Source organism: Hibiscus syriacus, unplaced genomic scaffold, assembly GCF_006381635.1.
Source record: "Hibiscus syriacus cultivar Baekdansim isolate YM2019G1 unplaced genomic scaffold, ASM638163v2 tig00113145_pilon, whole genome shotgun sequence".
NCBI lineage: Eukaryota > Viridiplantae > Streptophyta > Magnoliopsida > Malvales > Malvaceae > Hibiscus > Hibiscus syriacus.
Genome location: NW_024063445.1, coordinates 380,210 through 390,944, shown reverse-complemented (window position 1 = coordinate 390,944; position 10,735 = coordinate 380,210). Strand labels below are relative to the sequence as shown.

General features: G+C 31.9%; 1 non-coding gene and 1 pseudogene across 1 annotated transcript; both read left to right on the top strand.

Moving 5' to 3' along the window:
• Positions 1 to 1,843: 1,843 nt before the first annotated feature.
• LOC120185912 lies at positions 1,844 to 1,950 on the top strand. Its single transcript, XR_005522171.1, has one exon. It is a non-coding gene; the product is annotated as a small nucleolar RNA R71 (small nucleolar RNA).
• A 7,183-nt stretch (positions 1,951 to 9,133) lies between these two features.
• On the top strand, positions 9,134 to 10,472 carry LOC120185895 (annotated as a pseudogene).
• Positions 10,473 to 10,735: the final 263 nt, after the last annotated feature.

Genomic DNA, 10,735 nt, shown 5'->3' with positions numbered 1-10,735 from the left:
TTTGGGGACAAATCGCCTTAAAGAGGGAGGAACTGATATGATCGCCAATAGCAAAGACCCGGATAAGTATCCAAGTGGTCCCATCACACGGGCAAGGGCTAAGGAGTTTCAAGAAGCCATGGAGAGTATGTTCACATCATGATTGGAACGTGATAAAGAAGGAATAATAAGGGAGGAACACTTTACTTTGCTTATGCATGTATTTGCATGAGAATTTAAAGTTTGCATAACATTCATTGCATTAATAAGTGTGTTGTTCATTCAAGCATGCATTGCATTTAAATAATCTAGTTCATTCATCAAATTAGTTCATTTATTAGATTAAATCTTAATTGTTTCATGCATTTTTTTAAATTAAATATTGAATAAAGTTCACCTTTGTGTCTAGGTGCATGAGAGAAGTTGAATGGTTTCATCATATGCAAGAATGTTAGTCAGAATATCTTCCAATTATGAATCAGATACAGATGTGTATGGTTCTAGAAATCGATATTATTCCTCTATCTCTTATCTTTCCAACACCTTTTGAATCACCTTAATTCAATATTAGGAGCTTGAGATATGATCGATTTATTGAAGAGAGTGCAGGCTGGAATTGTTATAGGAATTTTATGCATGGATGATTTGGATGAATTTGAGACAAGGAAGAGTCTTTTCAACTTCAGCCAAGTGACAATCCATTGAAGGACTCTTAATTCACCTATTAAAGGCATTCAAAGCTGATTGTTATCATCTAAGTTCAAGGGATGTTCATATTCTTCAAGGGAGCATGCAATGAAGGGTGATTTAATTCACTTATCAAGATAATTTTCTGCATGGAATAGCAAGAGTCTTCCTCCCCTTGGACGAAATTAAGGTCAAATTTAGCTTCAAATTGTCTAGATTCATCCCAAAATGATCTAGAATATTAATCCAACTTTGAAGATAAGAAGACAAAGCATTCAAGTGCATTTTATTGCTAATTTGATGAGAATGTTTTCATCTTTTGAGTCTTTTCATATGCTTCTTAAAAATACAATAAATAGGCACCTTTGGGATCATTTGTAAACACATTTTTGAATATATAAAACATCTTTGAGAGGTTGCTTTCATTCTTGTTCTCTTGTAGAACTTTATCGGCTTCAAGATAGTCTTGTAGTCTTCATCCATTTCATTTTGTTATAGCGTTGGTTCCTAGCTCATCTATAGCTAGTGGGTTACGTTCCATACCCTACCATTTCGATTCCATCTTTTATATTGTTGGTTCATAGCTCCAAATACCTAACGGATCACAATCCGCTTTAACCTTACAACACTTACCACGACAACAACATTTGCCACGACAACACCATTCATACTTCACCATCTATTTTCATTATCATTAAACCACAACAACCATCACTCTTCCATCACCTTCAAACAACTTCCTCATTCTTTTCATTCCATCATTTCAAATATTATTTCATATCATTTTCCTTCTTATGTTTATATTTATACAATTTCAGAGTTTAAGCTATCATTATGGGGTTTCTTACTAGAATCACGATCGGGCATTCTCATATATGACTCGAAACAAATAATCGAGATCATATCAAGTTGGAAATGCTTTACTTTACTCTTTCCTCCTGTTTAAAATCCCTAACATATTTTTAAATTGATTTTCCCTCTTAAAAGACCAAAATGCCCTCTTAACTTATCTATTGATACAAATTAGTCTAAACACTATTTCAAATCATTTTTCTCTTCTTATCCCACTTATTCAATTAAATCTTAAATTTTAAAATCTTTTTGATATAGTCCTTGATCTAATTTTTGGGGTATTACAAGACAATTGTAGAATATCTCAATTTTCGTCCAATGTTGGAAACCATGCAACGGGCATTTTCGCAACAAGTCTTTAAACCTCTCACATGCTTCATAAAATTTTTCATCTTCCATTTTATTGAAAGATGTGATGTTGTTTCTTAGCCTTGGATTCATGTTGGGAGCCTTAGATTCATGTTGGGATGGAATCCTCTCGTTATTTTACCCATTGTTATTTGGGAGATTCTAATTATCCTAGATTGACAGTGGTTGTTCACCATCATTTCCCACAATATTTTGATTCATTTTTGGATGTTATTGATTTTTCTATCTCTTTATATGAAAAGTTCTCTCCATTTCTAGATCAAAAGGAACTAAGTCTCGATTGTTGATACATGGCATGCACCAGCAACGTCATGCTAAAGCTACATAAAAAAAATGAAAACAAAGTTAGTAAATAAAAGAAAACAACTCTACAAGTAATGACACTAATCATTGGCAACGATACTAAAAACTTGATGCTTCAAATAATGTAACGACAATCAGTGCAAGCATACACTATCGTTTATCAAGTAGTAAAAGTGGATGCAAATTAATGTATCAAATATTGTATCCACAGAGACTAGTATAACTCAATGAATTGTTATGCAACAAATGTAAAACTGTGTATGGTTGATGTAGGGAGTAATGTTGTAGCAATGTAATAGAAAACATAATAGAATAAATGAGATTACAACACAAGTAAATAAAGAAATGATCGATTTATGCAAATGTTTGTGAGATTTCAAACAACAACATTCAAATAACAATGTTGTAGCATTACGATTGATGTGTCTAGATTTAACCTAGCATGTTATTCTTCTTTGGAAAATATTCACCAACAACTTACAAGGACTATATCTCTATAGTAATTCAGATAAGCATATTTTGATCTAAATCGCTAAGATGACGCCAAATTGATCATCGACCGTTGCTCCCACGGTTGCAACATGCTTCACGTCCAAGTGTTGTTTTCCTAAAGGTTTTTAAGATGCCATGGCGGAGGTATAATAGAAAAATAAAAGATCGCTAAGAAAATTAGGGTTTTAAAGGATGAATAAAGTGTGTAGAAAATATTAAATTTATAGCCCACCAAAGTCAAACTTTCGACTAATAGAAAAGCTCCCTTTTTTCTGAATACTCCTTGAATTTAAATTCCACCTTTTTTTCCACAACTTTATCAATTCCTAAAATTTCTCTAATTGCTTGGTGACTCAGTAGCTGTTTTAGAATCATCTCGACAGTTCAATCCAACATTAACGCTCAGCAACAACTACAACATTAACAATGTCACAACATCTATATATTAATTTGCACCAAGAACATTAAAATCAGCCCAAGTATCAACAATTCATTCCCAAAATGCAAATGATGTAAAATATGCTAAAATAAATCTAAATATGATTCTAAAATTGCTCAAGTACAAGCTTAACCTAAGTGAAAAGGCTCTAAATAATAACTCATTTGAAAAGTTATCAATATGGTTGAATGGGATTTCTTCGATTTAATCCTGCAAAAAATGGGTTTCAGTTCAAAGTGGGAAAACTGGGTGTACTTGTGTTTATCGACAACTTCAATATATGTGTTAGTTAATAGCAGACCATCTGGTTTATTCAAAATTGGAGGGGCCTCAGACAAAGTTGTCCATTGTCCCTATTTTTGTTTATATAGTCGGGGAAGCTCTTTTCTCCCTCATTGAAAACGCTTTCGAGTTTGGCTTTATAAAATGTATGATGGTGGATTAGGCTAGCATTGAGATAACTCACTTGCAGTTCGCTGACGACCTCGCTCTATTCCTTGAGGCATCGGAAAGTCATGTGGAAAAACAGAAAAAGATTTTTGTACATCTTCAAAGTGGCTTTGGGGCTGAAACTTAATACAAGAAAATCAAAGTTGTACAATATTAATATGTGAAACAACTCCCTATCTGCCTGGCCAAAGGAAATAAAATGTGGGACTAACTCACTTCCTACCATATACCTCGGATTGCCCCTAGGTTATCGTCACAATTCCAAAGAACTATGGCAACTGATTGTTGATAAAGTGTAATTTAGACTTGAGGGATGAAAGAGGAAATTACTACCTTTCGGAGTAGGGATGGATATATGACAAGGAACAATCGAGCTTGTGAAGAAGAGTTATGGATTCAAATACAGGTCACGATCCAAAAAGTATTGTTCCAAATTCTACCAACCCACAACATGGCTCTTTTATATGGAGAAACATTACAAAACCTAAAAGCAATTCGACTGACGGCTATACCAATAATATCCAGCGCATCTTTGGCAACGGAGAGGCCATCGACTTTTAGTTCGATCATTGGGTTGGTTCCACCTCTCTTAAAACACTTTTCCCTCGCATATGTGCCCTCGCGGTGAAAAAGTTGGTAAAGTCTGCGAATCTGGAACTCTTGTTAACGGAGTTTGGGTTTGGCATATTTAGCTCCGGAAAGGCTTTTCAACTAGGAAGTTGAGTGTTGGAATGATTTCATGAATGTCATTTCTTCGGCTCCTTCAAGTGCAGCATCCAAAGATTGTATCAAATGATTAGGAAGTTCAATTGGCATCTACAAACCAAAGGACTTTTGCTTCTCCATCTCGTCAAATGGATTTTCCTCGGATGATGTTTGGAAACTGGTTTGGTCAAGTTTAGACCAACCAAAAGTCGAGGCTTTCTTATGGAGAGTATTCCGAGATCATTTCCCAGGAGTCGGTTACAGTTAAGGAAAGATTAACACCATTGAACTACCCTTTCGGTACCATTTAATTTATCGGTTGTCTTAATTGCAAAAATTAAAATTAAAATTTAAAAATTCGATCATAATTATTTACCTTTTGATCAATTAAAATTATCCTTAAGAATCATAAATAAAGTTAAAAAATGAAACCAACAAAAATAAAGAGTTAGTATTAAGATCGAAATAAAAAACTAAATAAATAAATAAAAGGAAAAAATTCAAATAAAAAATTAAATTGGAAATAATTAAGATTCATGGATCAAATTAATTCTAGGAATGAGCTGTGAGAGAAAAATAGAAACTTAAGGGATTAAATAGCAAAAGAAAAAAATTAAACTACTAAAATATCACAAACAAAAAATTAAAGGATTAAAATAGTATTAATAGAAACTAGAAAGACCTAATAAATAAATATTAACAAATAAGATCCTCAACAATCAATTTAAAATAAATTCAGGGGCCTAAATTATAATAAAATATAATCATGTGGATTAAAATACAATAAAACAAAAGATAGTAGCTAAATAAAAATAAACATGATCGAAATGTAAGGAATTAAAATTCAGTAGCTAAATTAAGATCTAACAGGGACTAAATTGAATTAAAATAAAGTTGCGTGATAAAATAAAAATAAGTTAAAACGAAAGGATTAGTGACCAAGATATAAAAACACGGCTAAGTTATAGGGACCGAAATAGTGATTTTACCAAATAATTAAAGCATATATGATAAAAAGGTATAATATCAATATTGGTCCCTTCAAAGACCAAAATGCAAAACACGACTAAAAATAGAGCGGGTTTAAGATGCAATTATACCCCTAAGTTTCTATATATATACCAACATTTCATATTTTTTTCATTTGTTAACCAAACACCCCCCCCCCCAAAAAAAGGGAGAGTTGTCCCAAAAATTCTCCCAAAAACACCCCTAAGCGTAGATCTACCTCCTAGGACAAATTTTAGGGTTTAAAAAACTCAAAAACCAATCAAACCCACCCTAAATGAGCCTTGACGTTTTGACTTTTCATCACTCTGACCACCGTGGTTCGGTTCTACACTCCTCACCAGGTAAACCACTTTATTTTATCTCTATTTTTTTATTACATGTTGTAAAATATGTGGTTATCATGCATATATATATATATGTTATTGGTATTTCGAAAAGAAAAAATACACAAAAATACCTTGAAATGCTTTGTATTTCCTTGAAATAATCGAGAGGAATTCGATCCCTTCTTACATTTTCATTCGGCTTTTTATAGCCATTTTTACTTATCTAATATAATATAATACACTTGATGTTTTAAATATAATATCCCATGCATTTTTATTCCTTGTTAGTGGCTTGTGAGTGGCAGCGCAGTAGAGCACTATGCAATATCAAGTTGTTTAGGGTTAGGTGATCCGAGTCGGGTCGGTTGGGCCTCGGGTCTGGGCTTGAGTTGGGTCTCACGGGTCGGGTCCAGATTTTGGACCCCAGATAGGTCTTGAACTGTTGGGTTGTGTTGGGCTTCGGGGTAGAGCTTTATTTGGGTCACTAGTTTGGGCTTGAATTTAGGCCTGCAAAACAGTGTAATACAGTTAATAATAAAAATAATAATAATATAATATTTTTTTTTAAAAACCCGGTCAAAACGGGTGTCTACAGATATATATGCTTTTAATCTAGGTGTTCGATATAAATAATCTAGTTTGTTGGATGTAAGGAGGCTCAATTATAAATAGAAGTCGCTTCCATCTCTTTTGAGGCCAAAAAAAACATTGAAACGAGAGAAAGAAATAAGAAAAGAGAGGAGAAAAAGAGTGTGTGAGAGAATCACTCAAGACATTGTAATCGAAGTTTGAGAGCAATAAAAGAGACATTTTATTTATTTGACTTTAACTTTTTAAATTTTACCACAATTCTTTTCTTTTTCTTTTATTTATTTGACTTCTTTTTCGTTTTTAATTGTCGTCGCAGGTTCCTTTCAATTTTGTTTTAATTTTATTCCTTTCTTTAATTTATTATGTTTGTTTTCTTAAATATATTCTTTACTTAAATCAAATTTCTTAATTTTATGTTTCCTAATTTGTTTTATTTTTTGTTAAAACTTTAGTTTAGTTTGACTTTAAACATTTTATTTTCTTTACATTTATGATAGATTAACTTAATTATGAAAATATTTTGTATTCATTTATTTTGTATGATCTTTACAATTCATCTTTCTTAATTATTTAATTTATGTGTTATATATGATTTATATTGCTACATGTGACCTTTTTGTCTTATTTTTACAGATAAGATTCAATACTTTTTATTTTTTTATACCTTTAATTTATGTAATTTTTATAGTGGTAAGCTCTCAAAGGTATGTAATCTAGATCGATTATCTAATTTTTTATTTTTTATTTTAATTTACGCAATTAAGATAACTGAGTAATCGTGTTGGTACTCAAAGGAAAATTTGGGGGTGATCATTATTCACCGATTGTAATCGACTCTCGAACTCGACAAAACTGGTAAGACGTTTATCCGATAAATGGTAAGTTTGAGGTATCCGATTAACCTAATTCAAAAACGATCGGTAGTGACTCTATCACTTCAATCCAAGCCGAGACGAGAATCCAAGACCACCCGAAGACTGATGCGGCACTCGCGATGACAATTAAAGCAATAGGATCTGAAACACCACCTGCAACATTAACTGTATATGGAGTACTTGACAGTGCAGGATAAATCGGAAGTAAAATCGAAAGACCTTGAAATACGAAGTTGGAAGAGAACGGTGAAGGAGTCAACGGTAAAAAAAAAGTTTAAATAAAGAAAAATTAAAGGTGAATTACTGTTAATTTGGTTCAAATTCATTAATACATGTGTTATTACATATGTGTTATTATATTATTGGTTGGACATGTCAAAGGACAGGAAATTTTTGTTCTCCTATTTTATTATTATTATTATGTTAGTATTGAAAATTTAACCTTTCATTATTATCAATTATATTTATTTTATTTATGTCTTTACTTTTCTTAAAATGTGTTTAATTGGTTTTTAATCCTCTTATTGCAAGGTCATATCTTATGTAATATTTTTATCACCCAATGCACGCTCATTATCTTTGACTCTCAAACTCTCCCTGTTGACAGAGTCTGCATTTAGAGGACAAGTACATTATTTTAATTGGTAAATATATATTTTGATAAGGTCATATCCATGTAATGAATGCACTAGATTTATAACAATAATAATAATTTTAAGGGGTTGTTTGATTAAATTAGAATGATTAAGCGCTGAATGATTCAAATGCTCTGTATGAATTAGCTTTGAATGTGACATGGTGTTTGATAATGGTTTTTAATCATTCAGAATGTACTTTAATGCTGAATCGTTCAGCAGTGTTTTGCTAAATCATTAAGCACAATCTTCATTCAGACGTGAGAATCAAACACGCTGAATGTTGAACGATTCAGCATTCAGCGCTGACTGGTTCCATTCAGCAGTAAACAAACAACCCCTAATCCAATGCACATTTCATTATCTTTGACTCTCAAACTCTCTTTGTTGACTGAGCTGCATTTAGGGGATAAGTGCATTATTTTAATTAGGCAAATATATATATATTTTGATGTAATTTTTTGAATTTGGGGATAAGTGCATTTAGGGGATAAGTGCTTTTTTTTAAATTATGTGAATTTAGTTTTAAGATTTAATTTGATCTATAATTTATAATTAGTATTTTATTTAAAATTTAAGGGTTAAATTAAAATTGAATCCTTTTTAATTTACATGTCACATTATTAAACAAATGTATTCACAGTCTCAGTGACTACGATTTAATAAAACAATATGTAAACAGGTAAAACTTAAGTTTCTTAAATTTGATGAATAAGTGTATAAATATAAAATATAAGTGATCATTCCCGTAGTCAGTCAAATAAAATTAATCATCATATTTTATATTATATTAATATAAATAGTATTTAACCTTCAATGTTAATAATAATATTTATTTATAACAGTATTTGATTCCATAAATTAAATAAATCATTTTGCAAAGTACCTATTTGGAATAAAATTTGAAGTTTGAGTACCAATTTAAATCAGCAAGTTACGTTGAGGTACCTAATTGAACCCAAGAAAATAGATATTAAAGTGCATCATGAAGCAAATTTAAGGTACCAGAAAATATATTTACCCATCTTAATTTACTATTGTCACAATGAACTTTCCTCTATCTCCATTCTCCATGTTCATTGCTGAGACCATGTTGACTTTTCATCTTGTTAATAACCTCAAGATTCTAACTTTTGACTCAGCTGCATTGACGGGATAACTTGAATAAGTTATCTTAGTTTACTAATTTCATGATTGAAAAATCCTCCATCTCCACGTTCATAGCTCAGCCCTTGTTGGTTTTTAATTATTTTCATAGCATTCAAAGATTCAAGCCATTTCACTCTCACATTTCGTCACTGATTAATGAGAGTGAACAAACAGTCGCTAATTAAATACTAAATGATGAACTGATTCTAGTTGTCGCTAATAAAATACAGCAGTCGCTAATTGAATAAGATACAAGTCGTATTTCAAGGAAACTATTAAATCCTCCCACTATAAGTAGCGCGAAACCAAAGTCATCCTTCAAGCGTAGAAGAAAGAAAAAGAAGTAGCATAATGGGTGAAGAAGTGAAGGTTTTTGGATTTTGGTCAAGCCCTTATACTCATAGGGTAGTGCTGGCTTTACGGTTGAAAGGTGTTTCATATGAATACATAGAAGAAGAAATCTTCGGAAACAAGAGCCCTTTGCTTTTGCAATACAATCCGATTCATAAGAAACTTCCTGTTCTCCTCCACAAGGGGAAACCAATTGCAGAATCTCGTGGTACTTGAATACATGGAGGAGACTTGGAAATCCAATCCCATTTTGCTCATGTATCCTTATGACTAAGTCATGGCACGATTCTGGGACAAGTTCTTCGATGACAAGGTAGAGTTTTCATTCCGGCATGATGACAAAATTACTCTGTAACGTTTGTGTTATTTTGGCATCTATTATTTTTCAGAGTATTTTAACTACCGATGTTTTAAGTTTTTGTCAAAATATAACCTATCGGAAGGAAGTCGTTAATTGACTAATGATAAACATATATTGTAGACATGACATTTTTATACAAGTTTAATTACTAATGTAACACATATTACATCATCACTTTAGATGATGTGACACATGTCACATCATCACTTTAGGTGAGATGATATATATTACAATATCACTTTGAATGATGTGAAATATATTATACCATCCAAAGCGATAATATGATATATGTCACGTCAGAAATTAAATGCATGTAAAAATATTACGTCCATGACATATATTGATTGTTAGTCAACTAACGATTTTCTTCTAACATAAACTATTTTGACTAAATTTTAAAACTTTAGAGGTTAAGAATGCTGAAAAATAAAAAGACAAAATGATCATTTGTACAAATATTGTAGGATAATTTTATCGGCTTTTATTTTTGGATTTAACTTTGCCAAACATACTATCCAAGTTTATGTCTTAGTTCCTTTTGTAGTGTGCATATAGTGTATGCCTGCAATTGTGAAAGCTTTCTGGTGCCCCGAAAATGAACGAGAACAAGCGGAGAAAGAAGCTTGCAAGTGTTTGAAAATGCTCGAGAGTACGCTTAACGAAAAGAGATTCTTCGGCGGGGAAGACATTGTAGTGGTAGACATTGCTGCAAATTTCATCGGCTTTTGGCTTAGGACCATTCAGGAAGTGACGAGGTTGGAGTTGTTGTCGGCTGAAAAATTCCCGGACTTGTTCAAATTGACTGATGAATTCGTGAACCATAGTGTTGTTAAGGGAACTTTGCCTGCAAGACACAAACAATTGGAGTTTAACAAATTTATCGTTGCCAAATATTAAGAAGGTGAAATCAGGCCATAATGATGGGCGCATGTGTTTACCTCGGTTTTATTATTTGGTTTTGTGTTTAATCTTCATATATGTTTAGTTTAGATGTGTTACTTGCTCTTGTTTTCGAGTGAAATAAATTTCCTCAAAATAAAATCTAGAATAAACTACACATTCAATATATAAACTATTTATTTTATATTTAAATTTTATTTTTTTCAAAATCATACCTAACGTTCAAATAAAGTTTTTTTTGATACTTCATCATTAAAAAA